Consider the following 9,743-nt stretch of genomic DNA (forward strand, 5'->3'; position numbering starts at 1 on the left):
TTTTTTTTTTGTTTCCCATAGGCTGAACTCACGGGCATCCCATGGCGTAGGTACAGCTTTGAAGGCCATGGGGACTGTGGCCCATCATTTCAGCTCCAGCCCAGGATGATCCCGTCCTGCTGAGCTCCATCCGCTGCCTGCAGGCCAGCCTGCCGTGCCAGCGGCGCCGGGACGTCGAACCCGACTGCCAGGAGCTCTGGATATTCTGGGGGGACGAGCCCAACCTGGCCGATGCCATCCACCACCAGCTGCACAGTAAGACACTCCTTGTTTCTCAGTTGCTTCTCTTTTTCCAGTGAAAAGGAATTTTTTTTTCTTAATGCTTTAATTTGTTACTTTATGTGATTTTGTCATTGTGTTTTAAGACCTACAGAAAAAAAAAAAAACCCTGTAAATTTGACTTTTTTTGCCATGTGATAAAATGCAAAGTGAAATTTGAGCTCAGGAGACCTGTACACATCATCATGAATTGGATTTTTGTGGAATCTCTAAAAATAGAGTAGATTCTAGTTTAAGGAGTGATTATGATAATAATACCCCAGCTTGGGCATAAGGTAGTAGCTGATGGAATAAATCACTTCTGTAGAATCAGGTGAACTCCATGGCACCCCACATAAATCCATGAGGTCAGGACTTGCTCCTTGCTCGTGCTGCAGGATTTGAGCATGATCCAAGGCGAGTTGCAGCAAGTGAATGGAACAGGAGGCAGGAAGGGGCAGGTAGGTCAGAGGTGACAGTGATAGGTTGGGGATTATAGGCTTTATGCAGCTGGGATTGTCCTCAGAGTCTCCAAAATGTGGAGCCTTACTATGATAAAGTTACTTCTACTGTGTCTGTTATGATCCTGTTTGGATTTGACTGTATCCAGTATATATTATTTTCTTTTCAGTTGTGTATTGTATGACAAGTTTTAGTTGCCTGAACTAAAAGGTGTTTTGTTAGGCCGTATGAATTTTACCTCCATTTTCACCTTGTGTCTTGCAAGAAAATGACTGAAGTTAACCAGTTTTGGTAGTTAAAAAAACCCAAGACAATCATAAGGATCAGGTTCTTGCAATAATTTTTTATCCTCATGACCTTTAGACCTTCTGGTGACTTGGTGATAAAATTTGTTTCAAGTACACAGGATATTTGTTTCTCAAGTGTGCTGGAGTTGTCCCTTATCTCCCACCTGTACCCTGCACTGTTTAGTCCTGGGTTATGGTATATTTGTTTATTTTCATTCTGTTCTAAGCACCATTCCAAACTTCCTGCTTTGATGGCTGCCAGATTGTTTATTTGGCACCAGAGCCTGTAAAATCACAGATATGGAGGCCTGAGTACCTTGGGGTGTGTTCCATGCAGGTAGCCCTATGATCATGTATAATTAAAGAGATGGCTCACAAGTGCTGTGCTGAGCCATTCCACTGACATTCATTTTTTATGAGGCACCTGTTTTGAATGAGGGAATGGGTAATATTTCTACTTACCCAGCAAAGCTTTAATAATATATGCTTTTCTCTTAGTGAAATATAGTTTATTTAATATTTCAAATGCAGTAGATGGGACTAAAGTAGCTTTTTATTTGAGGGGAGTCACAGGTGATGCTTCTGTTTCTGTTGTAAATTGATGGAGTTTGTTTATATCTGACATCTTGGTTACAATGTGATGCTGCTTCCAGTGGTAGAGGTATGGAAATCCACTTAAATGTCTGGACAGCTGAACCTGTTTCTGCTGGGTGCAGTATGGGGCAGAGTATAGCAAAGCATCACTGTCACACATTACCTGGTTCAAAATTTTATGGAACCACAGAATTATTTAGTTTGGAAAAGACTTCCAAGGTCATTGAGTCCAACATGTGCCTGATCCCCCAGCCAGAGCACTGAGTGCCACGTCCATGTGTTCCTTGGACACCTCCAGGGACAGGGACTCCACCACCTCTCTGGGCAGCCCCAGCCAATGTTTAACAACCCTCTCCATGCAGAAATTCCTCCTAGTGACCAACCTGAGCTTCCCTTGGCACAGCCTGAGGCTGTTCCCTCTCCTCCTGTCCCTGTTCCCTGGAGCAGAGCCCAACCCCTCTGGTTGTCCCCTCCTGTCAGGGAGTTGTGCAGAGCCACAAGGGTCCCCTGAGCCTCCTTTTCTCCAGGCTGAGCCCCTTTCCCAGCTCCCTCAGCTGCTCCTGGGGCTCCAGCCCCTTCCCCAGCTCCATTCCCTTCTCTGGACATGCTCCAGCCCCTCAGTGTCCCTCCTGAGCTGAGGGGCTCAGACCTGGACACAGCACTCAGGGTGTTCCAGCCTCCAGGCTGGAGCCTTCAGAGCAGTAACTTTTAAGTGGAATTCAATCTGAAACTCCTCTGTTGTCACGTGTGTAAATCCTACAAGGACAGATTTCCTTGTTCTATATTAAAAGCACATTGAAACACTTGTAGTGACTTATCAGATATAGTTCAAAGTGATGTAAATTGTGTAAGTGTTGTACATTTTCCTGCTGATAGGGCTGTCGGTCTCTGTTCAGTATATTTTAGAGTTCAAACATCAGTATTGAAAAAATATTGAGCCTCAAATTCTGCCAGAACAAGGCATTTATGTCCATTGATTCCTTGAGATAGGACAAAGGACACAGTTTGTGTTCACTGCTTCATGCAGCCAGAAGGCAAAATGAACAAATTTATTCTGCTTCTTATTGTATAAACAGGCCACAATACTGAACTATATTATAGTTGAAGTTAACTTCCTGAAAATATAAAGGGCTTTTCCGTGTGGGCTTACAAACAGAAAATAGAAAAGTTACTGAAGCAGAGTTTTCCTTGCCTGTCAGCTTGGCCAGGGTAACATTACAGGTTTTTTTGGTTTTTTTGGGGGGGATAACCTGCTCAGGAAATGAGGTGCTTTGGCTTAAAATGCTGCTCCTGCAGGTTGGATTGTCACTGTGACTTAGAGTTCCATGGCGAGAACTTCATTCTGTTGTATTCACATGTTCAGGAGCACAAGTCCCAGGAATCTGATGCTGCAAATCTAAAACAAATTAGATATCTGAGATATAGGAACATTAGGGAATAATGCCTGTTAGTGAGATCATGAATTCTTATCAAAAACAAAGTTTTGGATTTCTATTTTCCTGCCTAGATCTTGTGCTTTGAAAGTGAAATAATTTAGTGAGAACTGAATTTCAAAGAATTTAATTTTTAAATATTATGTTTTATTAATTCAAGTCTAAATGATAATTTTTGGATTTTCTGGGTAAGAGTCACTCCAATAGTGCTGTATGATATTTACTGCTTTCAGTAGATGGAGGAAAAGTCCAAACTGAGGCTTTGCTTCCAGAAGCACTTCAAAAACTTTTTTGCTCATGAATTCTAAGGGTTCTTTTATCTTTATAACATTGAAGATTTGGTAAACAACGAATCTGCCATTAATAAAAGCATTTTTTAAATTAATAAAAGCATATTAATCAATTTATTAATTAATAAAAGCATAGGGAAAACAACTTACTGGTTGTAAACAGGAGGTACGAGGAGAGTTGCTTATGTAGTAGCTTTCCAAAACTGTGGATAATTAAATGCTGTCACGGGAGATTAAGTAAAAACAATTATTTGCAGAGCAGTTATAGATCAGTGGAGTGGTTGGGTTAACCAGGCAGCTGGGAACTTCAGGGGTGTCTCTTGCACATTCTCCTTCATTTCTTCTTCCTGCCAGACTTGACTATGTTGTTCTGGTTTTTATTGTGGTGACATTTAAAACTGGATGAGGAGTTGAAGATCTTTATTCAGTGCTGGGTGGAAAAATCTAATTGGGGTGGGATCAGTGAGTGAGGAAAAACTGGAGTGATTCTGTAAGTCTGAAAAAGTTGGGCGTTGCCTTATTTTGTTGAAGTTTGGTTTTCTGAAGGATAAATGCTGTTTAATGATATTGCCTGGAGAGGTTTGGCAGCTGTTCCAGCCACAGTACCTTTTCCCACAAATCCATTTTTTGTGTATCCAGCAGAAGAAGGGGAAGGAGAGGAGGGAATTTTTGACTGTTGGCAGCTTTTTGACATGAATGTTGTGGATTTGCAAGTTGCAGGGCTCTCATTTGCATTTGGTGACCAAATACCATCTGGAGCATCACAGAGAATTTAGACTCAACTCTTGGATTTTCTCTCTTCTCCCACCCATGCCCTGGACCCTGCGAGTTCCACAGAGATTATAGGGAAGGGAGATCTGTTCCTCAGATCCCTTCTTTGCTTTTGCAAATAGCAGTTTATTCTGACATTTTACACCACTCCAAGAGCTGGACTTGATGATTTTGTAGGTCCCTTTCAACTCAGAATATTCTATAATTCTCTGACAGTTTTGTCTATCAGTTTATAATCTCTGTAGTGGAATTGTAGATATATTCCACTTGGCTGCATTTGTGGTACAGAATATTGGAGTTCTCAGGAATACTGCAGGGATTATGGTGTGTACCACTACTGAGGATACAGGTTGGTGACTTTAGCACAGCACTGGAGGTGGGCTCTGGAAAGCTGGCCAGATGTGAAACAGGAACTCAAAAATGAATAAATTCTGCATGTTTTATAGCTCTTTAAATAAAACTACATCCTTCTATCAGCTTAGTAGCTTGTGTGTCTGAGCTCACTGATTCTGGTAGGTATTTAGGATTTCTATCTCATATATTGCCCTTCATCCATTAATTTCTGCAGCTGCTTCCCCAGAAAAAATACACTGTTTCACTAGGATATAAGAATTTGGATGGAAACGCTTATGAAGAATAGATTATCTTGGATGAATTAGGCAAGTCTTTCCTGAAAGATTATTGCACATGATCTTTGCAGCTTGGTAAGTTTAAAAACGTAGCTGAAATTTGAGCTGTGACAGGAAAAACCTGGAGCTTCAGCTTGTTCCTGTTTATGAATTCTTGGCATATTGGGCTGGCGCAGCCGTAATCCCCTGGTGCTGATAAAAGTGGAGAGGGAGAAATGCTGCCTGTAGGAAGAGCTGTGTGCAGGGCACCAACATTAACCCACATGATTGTACACCAAAATTAATTTCTGCTATTGTTTCTCTACCTGAAATTTGCTGATTTTTTTACCTACAAGAAAGTAGAACGTGTCAGATCTGTTTGTTAAGGATTTTTCCTGAGGAGAGCAACTTGCCCCAGAACTAAATGTAGTTGTTTTTATTCCTGCTAAGAAGGGTTCTCGATTCTCTCTTATGAACTGCCAGATTTCAAAGTTTCATTCATCAGTCAAGTCTTCTAAATAAGGTCAATGTTTAGCCTGTAAATGTTTAGTAGTTAGTGCTTGTCAGCATTTATTAGGGATTAGAAAAAACGAATGGAAAACTTGGAAAAATTTTATTTTTGGGTTCCACAAATATAAGAGAATTAAGTAATGAAAAATCTACTTTCCATTTCAATTTGAGCCTATTTAAGGTTCTTGCAGGGTACTGTCTTATTTCTGCAATTGCAAGGAATTGGAAGCTCTGTCAGGAATTACAGAGTATGTTCTAAGCTCTGTAGTGAGATACATTAATTATTGAATGAGAAGATGTTCCTGCCTATTCAAACGTATTTTAAGTGTGTGAAGCAAAGTGTGAAATGAAGACTGAGCCCCCTTGCCATGAAATGGCTGTTCAAATGACAGTGCTCCTCAGTCTTTTCATTCTACTATGAGATTATGGCAGTGGGCAAGAAGGGAGGGGTTGCTGCTGGAATTGCATTACAGCTGGCTTGGAGACTTCCTTGGATTTGCCCAAAGGTTATTCCTTGGATCCCTGGGCTTTGGTGAAAGCATGGGATGTGTATCACAGCAATTTTAATTACAACAACAACTCCATAAACCCCAGAACTCTTGTCATGCCCAGTGGTAGCAGGAATGAGAGCAGACAGGGCATGGAAAAGCAGCTCATGAACAAGGAATAAAGGATCTGAAATGCAAGGCTTTTGGAAGGCTTTCCATTTAAAAAGCAGCAATGAATATCAAGCAGCTGAGTACCACTTATTAATAATTTGAAGTGAAATCTGGAAATGGTTAATTGCCGGTTCTTGAGCACACAGTGGAATTAACAAGTAGGTTCCTATGACAGAAGACTTTATTGGAATATTAAGTTACTGAAAAGTCTGTTTCTGGCTTGATTATTTTCAATAAGATAAGTCATTTGCATTTTCTTAATTGCCTAGCATAGATTATTCCCAAAGACATGAAAACAAAGTTCAACTATTCCATTCTTTTGGTAAGAAGATGGGATTGAAAAGTGAATTCCTACTTTCTCAGCCCTCAGAATTGTTCTGTGACCCTTATATCTGACACTGGTAATTGGTGTCCAGTGATTGCCAGTTGAAGTTCAGCTTAGACAAAATAAACTTTTTCTTTTAAGGAGGCATATTAAATGAGGTTATTATGCCATCATTTGGGATTAAGGAATTGCTTCATGGGAAAATGCCAACTCCTTTTATACACATGAAGTTGACAAGAGCCTTATTGTGTCTGGACGAGATGTCTTCATTTTGTTTTGTTTTCTTTTAAAAATAAATGTTCTTCCCACCACCTACTTCTACCCCTTTTACTTGAAAATTGGTTTATGGGAATTATATTAAAAAAAATAAAAATGAGTGTCCTGTTTGGAATTGTGATTGCACATACCTTTGCTTTAATTCCTCTCTCCTTCAGTGGTTTTGTCTCCACACAACATGCAATCTCAGTGCTCAGAGCAGGATCCAATGAGTACAAGTAGCATTTTTGAATTCATTACCAGTTCTAGGCAAGAAATGGACTTTACTGATCCTTGTGGGTCCTTCCAGCTCAAGATATTCCATGGCTTATTCTCACATAGTGCATTTTCCCTCTTCTTACAGCTGGCAATATCAAAGCCTAAAAAGTTATAAAAAAGGCTTAAATCTACCAAAGGGCCATATATAAAAAAGCTTTTTATGTAAATGCTTTTTATTGTTTTCTTTTATTTATATCACTCAAGAATTAACATCTTAATTATGCTCGTGGCTGGGAATTTGGAGGTTTTCCTGTTGATTGCAACAAATTACCTCTTGAAAAAAGTTTAGATGAAAGACACTGATGGAAGGTAAAGCCAAGAAATTTTCTAGTGGATCCACATGCTTCCTCATAATCTTTCTGCTTTCCAAATGTAAGCTCAGTTCAACTGAAATAGTTGAAATTTTGAGTAATTAACCTTTAGATTTTATTTGACACAATAGTTCTTGTTTTCCTCTGGTGTTTTTGTGGGCAAAGGAGTTGGTATTCCAGAGGCAACATTAACAGCTGCCTTCTGGAGGGACATTTGATGGTCCTTTGGCAGAACTGTTCCAGCAAGGCCAGACTTAGAGCAAATCCAGGATATTTAAAGTGGGGTAGAACTGTGGAAGTGGAACTGCCTGGAAAGTGCTGGGAATCCCTCCCAATAACAGCAGAGTGAGGTGTTACTAATGAATCCAGGGAAACTATTGTGTAAAATGGGCTTGGAATTAACTGGAGTGCTGAGAACAAACTCAAGTCCAACTTTTGAATGTAAATAAAATTGATGTGTTACCACAGGCAATTCGGTGAACCACGTAATTAGGTTTTTTTCCATGAAAAGTGAGACATTATGCTGCAGCTGCAGCAAGGCAGTATGTAAAGGATTTATATTCTAGTTACATGAAAATTAAACAATCATTAAAAGACTGTATTTTTAAAAGTGCTATGGAGGCAGGGGGAATGAAAAAAAAATTCAATCAGTAGAATTTATTTTTCAGCGATGTATTGGGCAATGTCTGCCACAGTAGTTGATGTTTTTTTCCTTTAGAGAATCTTCTTCCAGTGAAATGAACTCACTTAGCTGTGTGAAGTAAATCTAAGTTAGCTTGAAGTGAAATCTGTGTTAATAGGGCTCATTACTAATGTTTGTATTTTCATGTATTGAGTAATTCTAAGAACACAGGGTAAGCTCTACTGGAAAATTTAGACTTAAAATAGATGAAATGCCACTTTCTGAAGAAAATTATTTAAAAATTACATACAATTGCATTTGGGTAATGGCATTTTTAGAATAATTAATGAACTTTAGGTGACAATGATGGTGCTGGATTGCAAACAGAAAACACTGAAACACAGCTCTGCTGATGTTAACACATCATTCCTCTTCAGAGAGAGATGCTTTTCATTACATAAAAGTCACTTTCTTTATAATGAAGTTCCTGTTAAAGGTCATAAATCTTACTACAGAATTCTTATACCCCAAGCCTGAGACCAGTTTCATTTTAAGTGGGCTTCATTATACACCTGCACTTACTTATCCTGGGATTTGACTGTAATCTGTAGTACAAGTGCTTTGGATACCTGGCAATGTGTCCATGTGGTAATTCCCAGATGTGATCCATGACTTGGGGTGTCAGTGATCAGCCAGGAAAATGGGGGGAAGGCAGCTTTGGAAATGTGAAGTTCCTGATGTTCACTGAAACCTCAGGGTGCTGAAGCTGAAATATGGCCTTTCCAAAGAACCAAATACAACCATATTCCTGCATGGAATGAAGAGGCGGAGCAAGCAGAAAACATCTGAGTACATGGGGTAGGTTAAGAATGAGGGTGGATTCTTACTTTTGCTCTTTGCCCATGGGAAGTGGGGGTTTCAAAAGGTAAAAAAAAAGGCTGGAGTTGTGCCGTTAGTTAAATATTAGTCTTTTTGTTAAAAAAAAACCAAAAAATCTGTTGGGAGCCTAGCTGCAGCTCTGACACTCACCCCAGTGTATCGCAAGACGCCGGGACAATGAAAAGGCAAAACATAGGTCATGGTGTCCTTGTGACTGTTCAGAGAAGGAAAACAAAGTCATAAAACATTTACAGTGACTGCTCAAGGATTTAGGAAAGCACATCTGGAGAGACAAGATCCTGTTTTGACTATAGTAGAACTACTTCAAAGAGATGATTTTGCAATAGCTTTATTTGATTTATGTTATCCTAGATGTACCTATTAACAAGTAGCTTTTATAGAAAGGAAAACATTGTAACCAATCAGACTGCATGTTAGAAAAGGTATCCCTTATACACTAATGTATAAAAAGAGGTAGTTGAAACAATAAAGTGGACTCTTTTGCAGCAAAAAGATCTCGGTGTCTGAGTCTCATTCCTAAGGGGCTGCAACATCCTGGTGAGCCCGACGTGATGGTGAAAGGGTTAAACGCTGACTCCTGGACAAGCGGCTGCGGCCGGACGCCCGAGAGCGGCGTGAGTGGCCACAAATCGACCGGTGAGTCGGAGCCGAACGTCGGCTGCAGCTTATAAACTGGATTTTGCGAGATGGGGGGTACTGTCTCTGCCCTAGAAAAGGCAACAGTGGACTCAGTATTAGACTTGGCAAAAAGGAATGGAGAAACTTTGAATCGGACACAGTTAGTCGACCTCCTTTATTGGGCAAAACGGCGTGGGTTTCTAAAAGATACTGTTGATATATTTCGAGTAGAGACGTGGCAGGCAGTAGGAGCTGATTTATTGGAAGCTGTCCAAACTGGCAATAAAGAAGCTAAGTCCCTTGCTCCTGTATTCAGACAAATGCGCCATCTAATTGATAAACTTACAGCAGAAACGGAGGTCAAACTAGCGGCTCGAACAATGGTATCTGCAGCAGATAAGAGAAGTTGTCGCTCTCTATAGAGCCATATCCCTCCGCCGTGGAGCCACAGTCGCTTTCCTCTGACCCTGGCACGTCTGATCTATCATCTTTTGAACATCTGCCTGACCCACCTCCACCTGAAAATGTAGCAGCCCCAGTTCAGAAAGGACCGTATGATGA

The sequence above is a fragment of the Erithacus rubecula genome (genome assembly GCF_903797595.1).
Source record: "Erithacus rubecula genome assembly, contig: scaffold_113_arrow_ctg1, whole genome shotgun sequence".
In the NCBI taxonomy this organism is placed as follows: Eukaryota; Metazoa; Chordata; class Aves; order Passeriformes; family Muscicapidae; genus Erithacus; species Erithacus rubecula.